The 9,102-nt window shown below is 41.0% G+C and overlaps 1 pseudogene; it reads right to left on the bottom strand.

Annotated features, from left to right (window-relative positions):
* Positions 1-296: 296 nt before the first annotated feature.
* On the bottom strand, positions 297-1,101 carry LOC110291832 (annotated as a pseudogene).
* Between the last annotated feature and the right edge of the window lie 8,001 nt (positions 1,102-9,102).

Genomic DNA, 9,102 nt, shown 5'->3' with positions numbered 1-9,102 from the left:
TAGCAGGGCCGTGTTTCCTTGGCTTCACGGTGGCAGCCCTCTTTCCTAGGCTGTGAGGACAGGAAAGACTACAGACCTGTCCTCTCATTGCTGACTTGTAGGCTGCCACTCTTCCTGTTGGAGGGCCTGAGCCTTTCTGTCACGATCATCACCGACCTTGCTGGGGTCTAGTTATTTAGGTTCCTGCCTCTTCTTGTCCTTATTCACTCTGGAAGGCAGAGATTTTCTTCTTCTTGTCCCATCTGCTCCTACAGCTCTGAGTACAGTGCCTTCTGCTTAAAAAAAAAATTTCTTTATTAAAAACCAAGTGCTCTGCAAACTCCCTTCCCCTTCCCCTCAAAGGGAGCCCCTTCGTACGTGGCCACCCACTCACTCATCTTTGGTGTGCAGGTCAGGCTGAATCTACTCCCAGATCTTCTTCTTCTGGTTCATCTCCTTGTCAGGCTCTCCTAGAGAAAGCATCAGAAGGAATTCTGTCTCCAGGAACGGACCCGTTGGGAGGGTGCAGAATCTCCACTTTCTCTGGTGAATTGGCACACATCACCAGTACTGCTACTCCCCACATTTCTGCAGGCTTCAGATTACAGAGTAAAACCACCCATCTGATTTTGCATCTGTTCTAGAAGAACATGATTCGCCAGGGCACTGACGACGGTTGTTGGGGGCTGCTGCTTCTCCCACATCTACTTCTTCTATATACAATGAATCTGCATCTGGGTGTTTTTTTTTTTTTTTTTTTTTTTTTTTTTGCAGTAATGATACAGCCAACTGGAAGATCCAGGCACGATGCATCCATATGCTTAGAGTTAGCACTGCTGCTGCCGACCGCTGCGTCTTCTCCCTTCTCTCTCATTTCTTTTCAGTTTTCTCTTTTACCTTCTCTTCTCCTTTCCCTCCTTTAATCTGCTCTTTTGTACCAGAACAGGTGGCTGTTTCCATCAGAACACTGATGGGAACTATATCACACTTTCAGAAACAGTAGAAAGTACTCGATGGAACTGGTATTTCCTTCTCTCCATTATGAATTTCTGCCTGAATTAGCTCTTGCTTTAAGTTCTTTTATTTCTTCAGTTTAGCATTTTCTTTTCTTTTCTTTCTTTCTTTCTTTCTTTCTTTCTTTCTTTCTTTCTTTCTTTCTTTCTTTCTTTCTTTCTTTCTCTCTCTCTCTCTCTCTCTCTGTCTCTCTCTCTCTTTCTTTCCTTTTTTTTTCTTCTCTTTTTTGGTTTTTTGAGACAGGGTTTCTCAGTGTAGCCCTGGCTGTCCTGGAACTCACTTTGTAGACCAGGCTGGCCTCGAACTCAGAAATCTGCCTGCTTCTGCCTCCCAAGTGCTGGGATTAAAGGTGTGCACCACCACCGCCTGGCTTTCTTTCTTTTTTTAATATTACTTTTATATTTTTTTACAGTACAGTCGTTGCTCCCCCCTCTTGTCTGCCCTCCCACAGTTTCTAATCCCATTTCTCATCTCCCCTGTCTCCAAGATGATGTCCCCCCCCCAGGCTTCCCCACTCCCTGGGGACTCAAGTTTCTCCAGGGTTAGGTACATCTTCTCCCATTGAGGCCAGACCAGGCAGTCCTCTGCGGTATATGTGTCTGGGGCCTTGGACAAGCTCTTGTATGCTGCCTGGTTGGTGGCCCAGTGTCTGAGAGAGTTCAGGGGAGTTTGCAGGGCTCAATCCATGTGCAAGTGTGGAATTACATAAGTGAAGTGCTCTGTAACCAAAATACATTGGTGAAACCTTAATAACGGTAAAGAATAGTGTGGGAAAAATAACAACCAAACAAACCCCCAAACCCACATACTCTGTATGCTTTTGATACACAAGTAAATCTATGTCAGGCACGAGGCAAAGCTCAACTTCCGCAGTACTTAATATCTCAGCTATGCCTTGTTGGGTCTTGTAGCTTTTATGGGAAATCTTGGCATCTCTCCTAGAAATTGTTAAAGTCCTTAAGGGTATACCATCTTTGCATGCATTTATCAAATATTTATTTAGGAAATATTAATGTGTAAGGTATTGTGAAGAGGTGGGGGTGGGGTGAGAAGAAGGATATAATCTATGTGAATAAGATGTGCTTTGCTCTAGAGGATTATAGATTAGTGGGGATGGGGAAGGCAAGCATATTGCTTTTACTAACGGAAGGGGCAGTGCCCACAGTCACAGAGCATCTGCTCTCCTGCGTTGTTAAGTGGTGTTCCAAGTGCTTCATATTTTAGAACCTTGCATAGTTTGAATTTCCAGATTAGAGATGCTCAGCCTGGAGCAAACCACTGGAGAGTGAGCAATGAAAGCACATGAGCCCTGGCCTTGGTACCATTTATTTAACTTGTACTAAATTGAGGAAGGAACAAGAAATTAAACCACTCCTTGTTCTCAGTCTGACTCTCAGTCTAAATTTCAGTCTGACTGTCTTTGTTGGTGGATGCTATCATCAGAAGAGAACAGTTTCCTGCCTGGTCTATGTCATTTCTTGACATTGCATTTGAGGATAGCTTTCCAGAGAAAGTGATGTTGGAAGTGAGTTAAGACATGTTTTTCAAACTAGAAAAAGGCTGGGAAGATTAGTAAAATGGTTATGGGGGAGAGAGTAGGGCAGTCTGAGTTCTGGGAGAGGTGACTGGGCCTTAGGTGGCGTTCCCTTCCATTACCCCCTCAAGCTGATGTCATGTACCCCATGTTGCTCTTTCTCAAATTCGAGACCTCTGTTTTTTTAATTATTGTTTTACACACACACACACACACACACACACACACACACACACACACACACACAGTTTGCTAGAGTAGCTTATGGGGTCTGAGTAGTCCAGCAATGACTTTCTCCCGATGGGAAAACCAAGGTTCCAGTAGCTGCTCAGTCCATGAGACTGGTGTCTTAGCAGTCACAATCTGGTGCTGCTGACCCAGGTAAGACCCAGAGAGTTGCTAGTTTTCATTTTACATTGAAATCCCATCCTGAAACCAGTGAAGGAGTAGCTTAGGAACCGGGTAGATGAACCGCCCAGCACTGAGTAAGAGTGAAAAGGCAGAAAGCAAAAGAGTCTTTATCCCAAGGCCTTTTATGTGTAGTCTGTGCCTTTTGACTTCAAACGATGTAGGAAAAATCCCTCACAGGTGTGCCAGCTGCTTGGCTTTTAGTTAATTCCAAATGCAGTAAAACTGACAATCAAGATTAGTCATCATAGTCTGCATCGTGTTACTTATATGTATAAGATTTTAGGGCTGTCCACTTGGCATCATATAACCTTTCCTGGGGGAACTATAGCTCTTGCTCTCAGCATTCCTTTGTTACCTGTGGTTGTCTAAAGGTGAGAGCCCATGAAAAATTCCCCTTCCATGTTAGCATGCCTATTGGTGTCATCTTCATTCAGATCTTGTTTAAGCAGCTGAGTTTGTGAGACTTCATGGGTGTAGCTTCTGACATTTTGAGGAGATGCAATCTCACAGCAAGCTTCCTGTTCTTCTGGCTCTTAGAGTCTTCCTGTCCCTCTTCTATTATGTTCCTTGAGTTTAAAGGGCAGGAGCTGTGTTGTAGCATGTGTTTTCGTTGGGCCTGGGCACTACATAGTCATTTGGATTCTTGTGGTTTTCTGTAATGGCCTCTATCTGTTGTGAGGCGCTGCTTCTTCATGATGGGTGTGACCTATATTTGTGAGTGTAGTTAGAGATTTTGCTGGCTTAGTAAAGTTGTGGGTTCTTCTTCAAGATCCATGATGGCACTAGTCCCAGGCTGTTAGCTAGCTTTCCAGTCATGATTTTCCTCTTGTTGAGCAGGCCTTACATTCAATTAAAGAGCTGTTGGTTACTGCCAAGGTATGTACGCCACTACTGCACTTTTAGGGATACTGTGACATGCTGATCGTTACTGTATGTAGTTCATAGACAATGTAGATGGGTAGGACTATTGGAGTATGAAGTAATTAAAATAAAACTAACATACATATCAGTCCCCAGACACAGCATGTGACCACTGACACAGGCTGTGTCCTGCAGAAGAGCACTGGCTGCTTCAGGCTGATCTGCTAGCCAGGCTGTGGCCTTGGCTTTAGATGACTTTAGTCCACAGAAATAATGCACTCCCTGTCTCTGTCTCTCTCTGTCTCTCTCTGTCTCTGTCTCTCTCTGTCTCTGTGCCCGCCCCCCAAGTGAGTGTTTTTCCTTTTAATTCATCTGACAAGAAGGGTTGTTTTGCTGTACCTGTTCCTGGAGGCAGCACCTTGTTATACTTTGCAAAGAGAAGCTATTTGTAGACTTCTGTCATGCTTGATAGGTTTAGAAATTCCTGTTTTCTTAGAAAAGAAAGGTTTCTGCTCTCCTACTCTTCAGAATCCTTGGATAGAACACAACCATAGAAGCCAAGTCGATAGCCTAGACTGGAAGCAGTTCTGTTCTCCACCTGGAAAGGCAGAATTTGTTATTTATCCATCTACCCATGCCTCTCCCCCCCTTTCATCACAGTCTAACTGGTTATTCAAAAGAAATAGAAATGAATAGAGAAAGTCAGCATGAGCTTTTTAGTATTTTGTTTCCCCATCTGTGCAATGTGGATGATGTTAGTTTCTACTTCATGGTGTCAAGGAGCTTGAATGAATTCACATAAGGATACATAGAGTAACATCTGGCAAGCTGGGCCTGATGCACAGGCCTGTAACCCCAGCTACTGAAGAGGCTGAGGCTAGAGAATCTCAAGCTCAGAAACTGACTGAGCTACAGAGTGAGTTCAATTCCAGCCTGGACCACTTAGTGAGACTGTGATTAAATCCTACTTCCCATTAGAGAGCTTGCTTAGCCAAGTTCGGTCTCCAGAACCACCAAAAGAAAAGATATTGTTGTAAATTAGATGTGCTCAATTAATTTTTCTCCTCTTGCTACCTCTGCCTCTGGCTTATTCTGTCACTAACCCTTCTGTCTATGTGACTAAATGTCTACTTGGTTCATTATACTGCCTTTCTTGCCTGCTGCTTGTCTCCTGCCTGAATCACCATGAAATGAACTGAATAATCCTGATCACATTTACATACTGTTAAATCTCTTATAAGATAGAAACGCTTTTCGAGAATTAATAACATTCTTCTTTCAGATAGGGGTGTAATGCAGTCATAAAGTCTCATTGACTATTCTATCCATTTAAGTGATTTTTATCAACATTATCAAGGGTTGATCTTTGTCTTTAAACTCTGATTTCATAAAGAAGAATGCAAAACCTCCAGGCACATGAAACTGGCATAAAGTCTTTAACTAATTACATAAGTCAAGAGGGTCTAATAGCAAAAACGTTTTTGCAATTTTAAGTTAATAAGCCAGAATCTATGAATTAATCTAAAATAAAGGTCTAATTTCTATGAAAGCATTTCAGTTTATTTTATTACACTCGGTTAAAAAAAAACCTATAAACACATCACTTCCAAGGTTTCTGCTTATATGTGAGACTAAAATATAGATAACTTGAAGTTTCAGAGTTTGAATATTATTTGTAGGAAATCTTAAAATAGAGCACAAAATTGCCTTTTTTTTTTCTTGCTGGGGGTTTAGTTTATTTCTTCATGTCCTTTACAAAAGAGCAATATGATAAAAATTATTTTTGCATTTCTCACAATGATCAGCTGCAAAGTGCAGGGATTACAAATTCACCAATGTAAATCCCCAAGCCCAGCTCTGCCAGGAGGCAGCTGAATTGAACGTGCGTATCATTATATAACCAATAAGAACAGGTAGGGTAAAAGTCAGCCTCTATCCAATTTCCATTCGCTACAGAGGGTTTTAGGATTTGCTTTAGAGGCAGTGGGATTTGGGGAGGTGGGAGATTATAAAATAAATCCTGCATTACCTGCTTATTCCATTCCTTTCTCACATTGTATCTTATTACAGTCTTGAGGAAGAAATACAATTTTATTTTCTTTGATTAATTTTCTTCCTTGAAGGCTATTCAACATCTAAACACTTACTAACAGTCTTAAGAAATGGGCTGCTCTAGTCTTCAGATAATAAACCTGTCTGTGCTTGCTTAGGTATATCACCAGGCAGCTTGTGATGTGCTTTTAACTTTGACTGGGGAAGACAGTGTACTATTTCTTCTTGGGACATTGGCAAACAAATACTAATTTTTATATGGTCTGGTTTGAAGATGTATATGCTTCTTCAATCCCCCTCAAAGAGACTAGAAATTCTACATTTATCACTATTTTGTATTCCTCTAGAATAAGGCAAAAGAGCATATGATACTGTTAGAAAAAGTTCAATTTTCAGAATCTGTAACAATTCAGTTTTTTTTGTATATTGTCTTTATTTATATTTCAAATGTTATCCCCTTGCCCTGGTTTCCCCCTCCCAGAAAATCCCTATCCCATCCTCCCTCCCCCTGCTTCTATGAGGGCGCTCCTCCACTAATCCATTCATTCCCACCTCCCACCCTAGATTCCCCCACACTGGGGCATCTATGGAGCCTTCATAGGACCAAGGACCTCTCCTCCCATTGATGCCTGACACGGCCTTCCTCTGCTACATATGTAGCTGGAGCCATGTGTACTCCTTGGTTGATGGCTTAGTCCCTGGGAGCTTGGGGGTTGGGGGTGGAGGTGGGGGCTCTGGTTGGTTGATATTGCTGTTCTTCCTATGAGGTTGCAAACCCCTTCAACTCTTTCAGTCCTTTCTCTAACTCCTCTATTGGGGACCCTGCACTCAGTCCAATGGTTGGCTGTGAGCTTCTCCCTATGCACTTGTAAGGCTCTGTCAGGGCCTCTCAGGAGACAGCCATATCAGGCTCCTATCAGAATGCACTTCTTGGCATCTACAATAGTGTCTGGGTTTGGTAACTGTATATGGGATGAATCCCCAGGTGGGAGAGTCTCTGAATGGCCTTTCTTTCAGCCTTGCTCTACACTTTATCTCCATATTTGCTCCTGTGAGTATTTTGTTTTCCTTCTAAGAAGGACAGAAGTATCCACAATTTGGTCTTCCTTCTTCTTGAGCTTCATGTGGTCTGTGATTTGTATCTTGGGTATCCTAAACTTCTAGGCTAATATCCACTTATCAGTGATATTTTCTAGTTCCATCCATTTGCCTAAGAATTTAATAAATTCATTGTTTTTAATAGCTGAGTAGTACTCTATTGTGCAAATGCACCATACTTTCTGTATCCACTCCTATGTTGAAGGACATCTGGGTTCTTTGCACTTCTGGTTATTATAAATATGGCTGCTATGAACATAGTAGAGTATGTGTCCTTATTACATGTTGGTACATCTTCTGGGTATATGCCCAGGAGTGATATAGCTGGGTCATCAGGTAGTATTATATCCAATTTTCTGATGAACCACAAAACTGATTTCTAGAGTGGTTGTACCAGCTTGCAATCCCACTAGCAATGGAGGAGTGTTTCTCTTTCTCCACATCCTCACCAACATCTGCTGTCACCTGAGTTTTTGATTTTAGCATTTGACTGCTGTGAGGTGGAATCTCAGGGTTGTTTTGATTTGCATTTCCCTGATGAGTAAGGATGTTGAACGTTTCTTTAGGTGCTTCTTGGCCATTCGATATTACTCAGTTGAAAATTCTTAGCTTAACTGTGAATCCCATTTTAAATAGGATTATTTGATTCTCTTGAGTCCAACTTCTTGAGTTCTTTGTATATATTGGATATTAGCCCTCTATGGAATGTAGGATTGGTAAAGATCCTTTCCGAATCTGTTGGTTGCCTTTTTGTCCTGTTGACAGTGTCCTTTGCCTTATAGAAGCTTTGCAATTTTATGAGGTCCCATTTGTCTATTCTTGATCTTAGAGTGTAAGCCATTGGTATTCTGTTCAGGAAAATTTCCCCTGTGTCCATGTATTTGAGTCTCTTCCCCACTTTCTCCTCTATAAATTTCAGTGTATCTATCTGGTTTTACGTGGAGATCCTTGATCCACTTGGACTTGAACTTTGTACAAGGAAATAAGAATGGGCTGATTTACATCTTACTACATGCTGACTGCCAGTTAACCCAGCACCATTGTTAAAAATGCTGTATCCACTGGATGGTTTTAGCTCCTTTGTCAAATACCAAGTAGCCATATGTATGTGGGTTCTTTTCTGGGACGTCAATTCTATTTCATTGATCTTCTCCCTGCCTGTCTCTGTATCAATTCAATGCAGTTTTTTAAAAAAATCACTATTGCTTTGTTATATAGCTTGAGGTGCGGGATGGTGATTAACCCAGAAGTTCTTTTATTGTTGAGAATGGTTTTCCCTATCCTGTTTTTTTTTTTTTTTGTGTGTGTGTGTTTGTTTGTTTTGTTTTGTTGTTGTTTTTTTGTTCCAAATGGATTTGCAATGACTATTGATTTGTTTGAGTTAATTTTATATCCAGCCACTTTGCTGAAGTTGTTTATCAGCTTGAGGCATTCTCTGGTGGAATTTTTGGGGTCACTTAAGAATATGGTCATATCATCTGTAAATAGTAATATTTTGACTTCTTCCTTTCCAATTTGTATCCCTTTTACCTTTTGTTGTCTAATTGCTATAGCTAGAACTTCAAGTACCATATTTAATAGATAGGGAGAGAGTGGGCAGCCTTGTCTAGTCACTGATTTTAGTGGGATTGCTTCAAGTTTCTCTCCATTTAGCTTGATGTTGGCTACTGGTTTCTGTATATCGCTTTTACTATGTTTAGGTATAGGCCTTGAATTCCTGATTCCAGGACTTTTAACATGAAGGGATGCTGAATTTTGTCAAATGTTTTTTCAGCATCTAATGAAATGATCATGTGCTTTTTTTCTTTGAGTTTGTTTATGAAGTGAATTATGTTGATGGATTTCCATATATTGAACCATCCCTGCATCCCTGGGATGAAGCCTACTTGATCGTGATGGATAATCATTTTGATGTGTTCTTGGATTCAGTTGGCAAGAATTTCATTGAGTATTTTTGCATCAATGTTCATAAAAGAGATTGGTCTGAAGTTTTGTTTCTTTCTTTAACCTTTGTTTGATTTAGGTATAAGAGTAATTGTGGCTACATAGAATGAATTGGGTAGTGCTCCTTCTGTTTGTATTTGGTGAAATAGTTTGAAGAGTATTGGTATTAGGCCTTCTTTAAAGGTCTGACGGAATTTTCCACTAATCCT

Source organism: Mus caroli, chromosome 3, assembly GCF_900094665.2.
Source record: "Mus caroli chromosome 3, CAROLI_EIJ_v1.1, whole genome shotgun sequence".
In the NCBI taxonomy this organism is placed as follows: Eukaryota; Metazoa; Chordata; class Mammalia; order Rodentia; family Muridae; genus Mus; species Mus caroli.
Note: the sequence above shows the minus strand (reverse complement) of the source record. Positions and strands in the feature narration are given on the sequence as shown.